Source organism: Callorhinus ursinus, unplaced genomic scaffold (assembly GCF_003265705.2).
Source record: "Callorhinus ursinus isolate GAN/ISIS: 27379988/994484 unplaced genomic scaffold, GSC_fseal_2.0 scaffold28, whole genome shotgun sequence".
NCBI lineage: Eukaryota > Metazoa > Chordata > Mammalia > Carnivora > Otariidae > Callorhinus > Callorhinus ursinus.
In genome coordinates, this window is record NW_027397090.1 from 3,389,455 (window position 1) to 3,398,737 (window position 9,283).

General features: G+C 45.8%; 1 protein-coding gene across 4 annotated transcripts in view; it reads right to left on the minus strand.

The window, feature by feature from the left end:
- The window catches only part of GCNT1 (glucosaminyl (N-acetyl) transferase 1), a 28,124-nt gene extending 19,133 nt beyond the window's left edge, over positions 1–8,991 (minus strand). For 2 of the 4 annotated variants that reach the window (XM_073878059.1, XM_025891397.2), the window contains exons 1-2: positions 8,869–8,991; positions 7,967–8,084 (exon numbers count right to left, since the gene is read on the minus strand). The gene's annotated coding sequence lies outside the window, so the exon portion shown is untranslated. Of the gene's footprint in view, positions 1–2,561; positions 3,682–7,777; positions 7,941–7,966; positions 8,085–8,868 lie in introns of those variants that run through there. The other 2 variants (XM_025891399.2, XM_025891398.2) reach the window with 2 other exon arrangements.
- Between the last annotated feature and the right edge of the window lie 292 nt (positions 8,992–9,283).

The window sequence follows — 9,283 nt, forward strand, 5'->3', positions numbered from 1 at the left end:
AGTATATTTACATGCAAGGAGAGCTTAGTACAATGATTTTAGCTCTGGAACCAGACTGCTCAGCTCAAAAACTGGGCATCATCATCCACCAACTCAAGACTTCTGTACACCCTTAACTTCTTTGCTGGTAAAAATAATAATATTAACAACAACAATAATAATTTTAGGCAGTCTGATTGAATTAGGGTCATGTGTGCCTTAGAGTATTTATAAAGAATAAGTGAGGCAACCTGTCATATGCTTACACTGTATCTGACACATGGGCCCTTCATTAAGGTTAGCCATTTATTCACTATGGTTTATGTTTTCTCTTGTCTGGACATTGTTCATATCTTTAGTTCATGCCTAGAGGGAACTTTTCTTAGACTTCCACAATCAGAAACCGTGTTTCAAGTTTACTAACAAATGCACTCAATTTAATTCCACACCTAGTAGCTATTATACAAAACAGAATCCTAGGTTCTGGGTTTTGGGGTGGAGGGGGAAGTACAATCATAAATAAAGCATCTTCCTGATCTCAAGGAATCCACACATGCTTATCTGCTGAGCCTTCTGGGGGAAATTATAGGCTTGGTCAATATAGATCAAAACTATTTGGGGAACAATGCATCCATTGTAGTGCTGAAAGGAACAGGTGAGAGCATCTAGCCAGACTGGCCAGAAACAATAGCTGAGGGTCCCCCTGGGGGCGGGGGAGGTTTACAGGGACTCCTTCCTGGGAGGGCCACACTCCACTGGCAGCTACTACATCGCGTGCTTCAGGAATTCTCTCTGTTAGCCAGGTGTTTTGTTAATTAGCAGTAGTGTTAGAAATGAATCTTCTTGAGTGAACTGAATGACTTCGATTAGCATAACATAGGGAAAGAGTAAACGAAGATGAGATCAGTGTGCTCCAACTCTGTAGATGGAACAGAGACATCCTAGAGGCCTCTCAGGCACACATACCTAAAGGCCAAACACGCTTGCCAAGTCGAACACCCTGGATGGCGCCTTAGGCACATTCCTGGGGTCCAGCCGCTGATTCCAGAAAATTCGTGATTACTTGATTCCAACCCACGATCAGCTGAATCTTACAGCCACCCCAAGTGAACTTTTTGTGGAGGATGCAGCCAGAGCCCCACGATAGCAGAGGTAACTCAAGACTTGCTTTTTAACCCTCACCTTTACCTGCAGAAGAGAACGTAGCCCTCTCCAATCTGCTTCCCCAAAAGATCCAAAATGGCTTGGGGCGGACCTGTCAACAGCACAGAGGTGGCTAGTGAAGGAAGGAATGAGAACCACAAGGCCTATGTAGAAATGACTTAAAGCATTTACCTGTCCTGGAGCAGAAAACTGGCACAACACCCCCAGAAGTTTCTTTTTTCTTTCTTTTTAAAGCATTTTAAAGTGGATTATTTAAAGGAAGTTTAAGGTACACATTTCAAGAGAAAACAAGACACACATACATTCTGTATTTGTTACTTTTCAGGGTAGAAGCTCTAGTAGCAATTTTATTTTCCAGGAATGAACTATAGGAGCACATCATGGGGAAGAGGTAGTTTTACAGTTTACAAGGAAATCTAGTTCTCAAATTGCTATACGGGAAGGGGGACACTTTGACTCAGTTTTTAATGATAAGTTTGTACGTTTTTTAGTACAAACACCAAGAGTAAAAGCTTTGAGTAAGTCCCATCTAGATATGTACATTTCTTTAAAAATTCCATGTAATTAACTTTTGCACATTATAAAACAAAAAGATGGGGAAAAGAGGAAATAACGCTTATTAGTGTAATCACTTATGGTACAAATACAAATGGTTATTAATATTTGTAACGAAAGCAATAGATTAAATATGCTTTGTTTTTTTTTAAAATATTTATTCATTTGAGAGAGAAAGAGGAAGAGAGAAAACATGAGCAGGGGGAAGAGCAGAGGAAGAGGGAGAAGCAGAGAGCAGGGAGCCAGACTCCGGGGTTCAATCCCCTGGGATCATGACCTGAGCCCCAGACACTCAACCAACTGAGCCACGCAGGCACCCCTAAATACGCTTTATTTTTGAAAACTCTTGGTTAATTATCTTGTTCTAGAGCCCTGCTAAGGACTGCTTCCAAGTTTCCTGTATCCCAACATTTTGTTTTAACGGCTGTCTGGGGTGACAGGGATCCACTGGAGAAACAGTAGAACACTCTGGGCTCTGCTACCTAAATCTTGATACTTCGTTTTCAGTCCATTCACCAATTACACAGTCTTTTTTTGGTGAGATTCAGCTGGTAGTTCTCAATCAATTGTCCTTGCAAACTAGTCAGTAGGTGTCACATTTTAATGAATCTAACAGATGGATTCAAAACCCACTGATACTCCTCACTTAAAAGATTTTGTCGGGCAATTATTTTTCCAAGTTCTTAAAGGTTTTCGGTTTTTTTAAAGTTTTGATCAGTCACAAATCTACCATATTCCTTGGCAACATGTTTACGTTACAGTGAAAACATTTCCAAACAGCTCTTTCTAAAATGCGTCTCTGTAGCATGAATTCTTCTAAAAAGCAGTCACCCCCCTCTCACTGTGAAAAACATCACAATTACCTTGGATTGTTTCTGGTGTAGACACTTTCCCCAGCACCTCTGTGTCTGTGGGTTCCTCAACCCAGAAGCTCTCCAAATAGTGTTGATCAAGTTTTTACAACCCATCTCTAGGTGTGCCCCTCCCCCCTTCCCAGAGGACAGTGGGTGGGGCTGAAAGCTCCAACCCTCTAATTACTGGTTCTTTCTGGTGACCACCCCATCCTGAGGCTACCTAGGGCACCCCGTACACCTCAGCCACCTCATTAGCATAAACAGGTGTGGAAAAGAGATCCTTCTATGAATAACAAAAGACATTCCTATCATCACAATCCCTCCGGAAATTCCAAGGGCTTCAGAGCCCAGTGGCAGGAACCATAGACAAAGACCAAACATATATTTATTAGTCTGTCAGGGCTGAGCATAAGGGTCATCATCATTCATGATCTACCACAGTGTTTGGCGCTAGAAAATGCTTGAAGAATACTGGTCGACGGAGTAGCTGACACACCAAACTCGGCAGATGGTTTTGCCTCCTCCTTCAGAGAGCTCAACTTGGAGTCATTTAATCCGTCCTCTCCCTCCCTCTTTCCATCAAAGACCAAGCCCCTCACCTGTGTAATGGAATCCAACCTCTTTCGCCTTCCCTGAAACCAGGCTCAGTCATGGATTTCTCACTCACACATGTTCAGCTTCTCCCTCTCTACCAGAAACTCACCAGCGGCATTAGAATTTGTTCAAGTCTCTCTAATCTCAGGTGGAAAAGGAGAGAAAGAGCAGAAGAAAGAGAAAGAGAGAAAGAAGAGGAAACCCCACATTTCCTCCTTATCCTGCAAGTCTACGTGGTTTCTCAGTTGCCTTAACCAGAGGCTCTTCCTCTTCCAAACACAGCGGTCTTTTTCTCCGGGCCAGCCCCCTTCTCTTCCTCTCACCCCACACCCCCCCTCAGATGACCTTTTGGGTATGTGATGATTATTTACATGCAACAGCTCCCAACATGGACTTCCTTCCACCCCGCCACTTTCAAGAGTTCCCGATGCCAATTCCTTGGTTTCCACTTGGGTGTCTCCCAAGCAAAACCTATCCCGGTGGATCACCTTCCCTCCCCCACCCCAGGGTTTGCTAACCCCATAAATGGCCTCACCACCCCATCCCACTCAGTTATTTATGCCAGAAACTTTCAAAACATCCTCCATACCGCCCTGTTCATCAACCACATCCAAATAATCACCACTTTCATGTTGACTTTAGCTACAGACTCACCGTCTCTCCCCTTCCCTCCTCCCCCCAACCCCTCTGCCTCTAGCTTCGATTCAGCATCACAGCACCATGCCCTGGATCACCAGCAAAAACCTCTGCACTCTGCCTGTACTGCATCCTGCCCCTCAGCCTGGGTATGGCATGTGTGCAAACGGACAGGCTGAGGGCCTGAGGCCTTTGGTCTGGCCCAGCTGGGACAAAGTAGTGCATCTTACCTGGTCTGTAAAAAGACATCACACATACCAACCCAGCCTAACCCTGCAAACCATTCTCCCACACAGCAGTGACAATCATCTTTTCAAAAACCCCAACTTAATCGCTCATCTCATCTCCCATTTAAGGTCCTTCAAAAGGTTCCCATTACCTTTCTGTCTAAGTCCAAAGTCCTGAAAATGACCTGAGAGTCCTCACTCCAAAGCTATATTCCTGGCCTTGGTCTCAACCCTTCTAACATGGAACTCAGGCCGCTAATTCACCTGACTACTTTCCATTCATTTTTCAGGCCTTATTTTAAATATCACTTTCTAGGGAGACCTACCCTGAGCAATCCCCTCCCCTCAGATTAAATGCCCTCTGGACATCTTGGGCTTTTCCGGAGTCCCAGTGACGGCTGGGACAGCCTGTGGGGCTATGTGCTCGTTTATCTCCACCCCCGCCTCTAGCCCCTAGGCTAGAAGGCTCAGAAAGGCAGGGACCCACCATCCTTCGCAGCCGTAGGGTCAGAGGTGCCAATGCCTGTCCTGTACAGGTGCTCAGCTCAGTAAGTCGTTCAATGAATGCCTGAAGAAATAGGTCGCTCAGGTACCCAGGCCCCTCATACATCATTTGGCTAACTCTTTAGCAAAGAAAAATTATTCATGGGAGGAATTTCTTTTTTATTCATGGGAGTAAATTTATTTTTATTATTTGTTTAAAGTTTATTTATTTTTATTTTTTTAGTACTCTCCACACCCAACGTGGTGTTCTACTCATGATCCCGGGGTCCAGAGTCACATGCTCTTCTGACTGAGCTAGCCAGGTGCCCCTTCTTAATAAATTTAGCTTACCAATTACCAAATACATGTGGACTCCTGATTGGAAATATTAGTACAATCCGTGAATCGGAAACTCTCAGTGCTTTGGGGGAGCAGTAATCTCTCCTCTGGATTTGCATTAGTGATTGCAATCCTCTTCTGAGCTATGGGCAAAGAGCCAGGGTCAGCTTCACGAGTGTGTAACCTATACAGCCACACAGGGCCCTGTGATTCACTTAATACTCAAGCTGTCTGCTGCCATGTTGATATTCTTTTTTTTTTTTTTTGAGTTGTTTAAGTAATCTCTACACCCAATGTGGAACTCGAACTCACGTCCCTGAGATCAAGAGTCATGTGCTCTTCCAACTGAGCCAGCCGGGCACCCGGCCATCTTGGTGTTCTTAAATAATTTTTAAACATGGGGCCCCACCAATTATATAGCCAATCCTGAGTCTTACAAATTAGTTCGATTTCTGGAAGGGATCCAATGGATAGCCAATCCCTCTCTAAGGATGCATCTTTCAATAACTAGGGCTGTGTTTTCAACCTCCTGAGCTTAAGGTCTAAAAAAAGAGGGTTGCTTATATATTCAGGACATTTTCTTCTTCTGATAAGCATTATATTGTATATTATATAGGGCTCTCTTCCACAAAATTAGAATTTCTCAGACTACAGAAATATATGGTTATCTTAGCTATTGCTGTTAGGTAAAAGCTTTTTATGTTTCCTAAAACTAAATTCTACTATGAACATGATCCACATCGAGTCTTTATTGTTAAAATTTTTGCTTAGAATTTTTGCTGTGGTTCTATTAGGGACTGTGTCAATTTTCACATATCAGTAAGCATGGTTCATTAATATTTTACCATCTTAAATTAAAAGACATCAAGTAAACTAAAAGGAGAAAAATGGGGGTGCCTGGGTGGCACAGTCAGTTAAGCGTCTGACTTGACTTCGGCTCAGGTCATGATCTCAGGGTCGGGGGACCAGCCCTGAGTTGGGTTTCTTGCTCAGTGGGAAGTCTGCTGAACATTTTCTCCCTCTTCCTCTGCCCCTCTCCCAGCTTGCTCTCTCTTTCTCTCAAATAAAAACAAATAAATCTTTAAAAACATAAAAGGAGAAAAATGAAAACCACTCTAGAATTCCTTTTTAGCTTCCACTATTTTAAACTTTAGAAATTCAACAACCACATCGAACACCTGAAATTTCCTTGGAGATAAAATCCTGGCAGGACACAAGAGGCTGTGCACAAAGAACACTATTCAGTCACCTTCATTATAAAAGTATTTTAAAATGTAGATGTTTGTTTATACATTACAGATAGTTTCTCTAGTCACCAGAAGTTTAAAAGTTAATTGTATTTACAGTTTAGTTAATACACGTCCAGAGCATTTTAAATGTCGGCTCATTCTTTTCCCCAACCAGGTGACTCTGTCCTCCAGGGGGTGCGTGGCAACATCCGGAGACATCTGGGTTGTTGTAACTGTAGGGAGGCACTGACTGGGTAGGACCAGGATGCTGCTACACATCCCACAAAACACAGGACAATTTCCACAACAAAAGCTTAACTGGCCCAAGATGTCAACATCTGTAGCGTCTGCCACAGATGAGAGACAAAGAAACAAGAAAACCTTAAGCGTTGCATCCGGTGCCAAAGACAATGTGGTTAAGAATACAAATAGTCACCATGAGAAACGCATCTGATTTATATGAACAGTCATTTGGGAACTCCTCTTTTAAATCAGGGAGTTAGGTATTCGACATCCTGATCTAGAACCACGAATAAATTTTCATTAGAATGACCATAAAAGACTACGTTCCTCTTATGCAGCGGAAGTACTGCATCCTTCATAGAAAACAGGAACTGAGAATCAGAAGAAATAATTTTCAACAGCATTAATCTCGGTTTCCCACCACCTCACTTCATGACAAGTACATAATACCTACATCATAGGTCAGAATTTTTCATTCCCCTCAAGAATGCAATCACCAGGTATAGGAGTTTCTAAGGCAGATCTGAAAATGAATGATGCATGAACCAAATATGATTGGTTCTTGTGTTTTAAAAAAGAAAAAAAAGTCAATATTTAAATCAGATTTTACTTTGTAAAAAAAAATTTTTTTTCAGCTATTTTGGGGGAGGGGAGAAAGATCTAGACACCCTGGGTCAGAATCCCTGCACGGTTATGGGGAGGGAATGGCCGATACCCACACAGATCATTTTAGCAGGCTCTCCTTAGGTCCCCTGTGCCCAACAAAGCCCCCCTTAGATCCCCAACCATTACCTTTTCAGTCCCTGGAACATAGTTGATTTTGTAGATTGTTGGTAATTCACGAGGACATTTTTCTTAATGTTAAGCAACTAAGTTACAAATGGAAAAACCAACTTGTGGTTGGAAGTAGTCTTATAATCAGTAAGGGATGAATTTAATTAATGAAGGATGAAATCTACTAGAGATTTGGGGCCCAGGCTAAGGAGGTCTTTCCCAGGGCCAGTGAAGGCAGGGCAGATGAGCTGGGGGCAACCTTCAAACCCTCCCCATGAAATAGGAAAAAACAAAACAAAACAAAACAACTTCTTCCATCTACCAATAAAACTTTGTAAAAGTAAATTTACAGTATATTACATTGTTTTTAAAAATTGCGAAGTCAGCCATTTCTAAGAACTCAGTTTCCCAAAACTGCATCTGGAAGGGCTGCAAAAAATCCATTACGCAATAGCAGACATCCACCAAGCTCAGTGTTTTTTTTCTTTTTGCCAGAAATGAAATCTGTTACCCTATCTTCTGGCAGGGGAGCCTGTCTGGAACTGCCTGGGTTCCTAGCAGGTAATTTACACTGATTTTTAAAAACCATTCACCCCTTCTCCTCCCCTCTATAAAACAAATCTGCCTTTCAGAACAGCTCTGAAAGGGGGACAGAATGCCCAGAGCAGGGGACAAGTCCGCGACCAGATGCCTCACCTACCACTAGCCAAATTCAGGCCACAGAAACTTGTCGCCCGTTCTCATCTCAAGGAACCAGTGCCTTCTGCGAACCTCGTATATCCTTCCCCGTTGGCCTCTTGTCTTACTAGTTGGAAAATGAAGACTCTCTTCCCTCTAGAAAGGAATCAAGCAAAGGGTGCCAGGGTTTCCGGGTGACTACAAAACTTACCTCCACCTGGGCAGCGCATAAGGTCCAGCCCGGATCTGCAGGCGACCTTATCCACCATGAGAAAGAAGTGTGTGGCCGGCGAGGGTGCCTGGGGCTCGCTCTGCATCGAGAGAAAGCGCTGCAAGGAGACAAAGCTGTGAGCCAGGGCTGCTTTCGCTTCAAAAAGCTAAAACCCAAAAACTGGAAGAATTGGGAGTCAGAAACTGGGTGCTAACCGAAAAGAAAACAAAAACAAAAAAAGGCAACCTAGGAGGGAGTACAATCACCTGTTTTCCTAACAGACCCAGCGGCGCAAGTTTCCGACACCCGCGGGGGAAGGACAGAGAGGGAGCAGGAGGAGAGGGAGAAGCGGGGGGGGGGGGGGGTTCGGGGGCCCTTTCCAGTCGCTTGCCCCAAGGCGAGTCATTTCTCATCCTGGTGTCGGCTTCTTCATCAGTAAAATGTGGGTAATAATGCCTCTTCGCGGGGCTACGGGGAGCAGTAAATGAAGTTAAAGCTGCTGGCACCCAGGGGACGGCAGTGAGTAACTGTTCGTTCTTCTGCCTATCCACGCCTGCAGCCAACTCCTCTGATTTTTCAGTTCCTACTCGCTACCCGGACCGGGGGGCAAGAAGCCGGAAAAAGTGGCTTCCAGGTGACACTGGGCACCTGAGTCCCGGCCCCGGGCTCCACGGATCGGACCAGGAGTAAGGACCGGGGAAGGCGTCCAGACCGCACACGCGCTCCCGACTTACTCCCACCGCGTGTCCGTTCCCTCCGGCCCCGGCTCTGCTTCCTCTTCCCCTGGCTGAGAGCGGGCTCCCTCCCTCGCATCCTTCCCATCCCTCCACCCGCCACCGAGTGCCGTAGCAGGCGATCCGGGTTGCTGGGACCGGGTGGGACGGAGTGGAGGAGTCGGTTACCTGCAGCAAGCCTCTGGCCGCCGGGGCGCAGAAGAGCGCGCTACCGCGTGGCACCCCAAACCGCGGCGCACTAGCTGCGCGGGCGGACCGCGCCTGGAGTCTCCCGGCCTCCTACCCGGCGGCCTCGCCCCTGGCCCCGCCCCGCGAGGCCCCGCCCCCAGCATCCCCGCCTCGCGCACCTCTGAGGTTTGCCGGCAGGGCGGGGCGGGGCGGGGCGCACGCGGCTCCTGGCCGGGGACAGCGCGCCCTCTGGGTCTCACGGCGCTGTGGGCAGAGAGCCGGCGTCCGCGTGCTTCCTCTCTCCGGCTTCCTCAGGTTCGCCCTGGTCTTACTTAGTTCCCCAAACTGCACAAGGGCTGGGTGAGTAAGTGTGGTCTTATTCAATATTCTTTGTCCTTCTCCGCGGAGGCAGCAA